Source organism: Triticum aestivum, chromosome 6D (genome assembly GCF_018294505.1).
Source record: "Triticum aestivum cultivar Chinese Spring chromosome 6D, IWGSC CS RefSeq v2.1, whole genome shotgun sequence".
NCBI classification, from domain to species: domain Eukaryota; kingdom Viridiplantae; phylum Streptophyta; class Magnoliopsida; order Poales; family Poaceae; genus Triticum; species Triticum aestivum.
Window position 1 is genome coordinate 456,178,679 of NC_057811.1, and position 1,884 is coordinate 456,180,562.

Below are 1,884 nucleotides of genomic sequence, written 5' to 3' on the forward strand. Positions count from 1 at the left end.
TTTATGACCCGGTAAGGTGATGATACCCAGCACACCTGGCGGGAGGACCTACTGTTATAAGTTTTCCTTTCAGCAAGGTTATCTATTCTTCCATGAGGAAATTGTAAGACTTATTCTATAAGTTGTTCCTGATGGATCCTTTTTGTTTCCAAATTCTGATCTTCACCTGTTGACCATGTCAATGCTATCTCAAAGCATGTCTATGGTACTCCAATTTTCAACAGGAACATTTGAAGCCCAATGCTAAATGTTTCCTGCTCAATTATCCAAACACCATTGTATGGGTAATGTCATGAAATTTTCTCTCCCGTACCTAAAGAGTTTTCTACATTATATCATGTCATGGATATCATGCTCTGCTTGTCCTTGGAAAGGATATAACCTTGAAATATGTGTTTAAACACATTTTCCTTTCCATTCTTCTGTTTAATCTGATAATCATATTTTTCCTTTCCATTGTTTGGTTTAACCTTTCTGGTGGACTATATGATCTAAGCAGTAATATTCTCCTGCTTAGGTAAACACCTCGGTGTACAACTCTGTCAGTAAGACCCTGTTATTATTGTTGGTGACATTTCGGTAACCACCAATGGACGAGAACTTTGCCTAATGGTCCGCCTTGTTTCAACGAGCAGGAAAATGGTTCTCTTCGTCCCTCGCCCTTGGTACCGACGATGTTGCTGACATATAACTGACAGGCTACCCTCTGCCATGCCTTGCTATCATGATCGTGCAAGATGTCACCGCCCTTCCTACTTTTAACCCACATGGTGGGCCCATAACCCACAGTTCCACAGGATCGAAACCTGACTCTTATGTACACCCCCTGTTTCCAAGGTTGTTCCTCGCACCTGGCCTCGTATGTAATTCACGAGCCACCTTCAGGTCTGATATCGGACACAATACTTATTCCCGTTGCTTTGACCCTTTCACGCCCTATAACATGCATCGAACGATTGCCTGCCCGCTCGAAACTTCCCAGGTTACCTCCTTACTTTGCTCTCGATATTTTCTTAAGTTTCGATTCGAGGGTTACCTTTCGCCACCTTCCTCGATGCTGTCGACCCGATAAACAACCTTGTCGAGGCCCGTTCTCCCAGAATGCCCACCCCTTATTCTTTCGTAAGTACGATGGAGTTCCTGAAGAAAGGACGCCGACTTCATCATGATGACCGAAGCAGAGAAATGAAGACATCAATGTATTGGACCAGCCTCTTCCAGAAGTGCAAGCCAGGATGAGAAGACCCGCTAGATTCGTTACCAAACCTTCCCCCCTTACTCCCCTCTTAAATCTCGGGACGAGATTTCTTGTAGTGGAGGAGAATTGTGACGCCCGGATAATCAAGCTACAGTAAAACTCTGCTAACGATGCCACGTCACCATGATCACTTTAGTTAACCTCGGGTTAGTTCAAAAAAAAACCGATTCAAAAATTCAAATTCAAATTCAAGTCAAACAACTAAAGTTTTCAAAAGTCAAAACTAAAATGTTATCAATGTGACAAATAAATCATGGATATTATTGGTGAAGAAGCAACATCTTTATAAAATAATTAAATACCCCAAAGTGATTAAAACAACAGCATAAACAATTAATTATACCCCTATTATATTTTACAAAATACTAAACTATTTTAGCTAGGTGCCAAAGTTATTGTGGCAGTAGTATATTTACAAATACTAAGTTAGGTGCTGGTGATAAATTTTACATAACTAAAATAAAAGAAATAGATAAAGAAAAGAAAACAGAAAAGAAATATAAAAGAAAAACAACAAACAAACAAAAGGCCCCCTGGCCAACTGGGCCAACGGCCCAGCCGGCCAGCCCACTGGCCCAACCGGCCCCTCACCCACCCTGCTTAACCCCCGACCCCAAACCCTAACC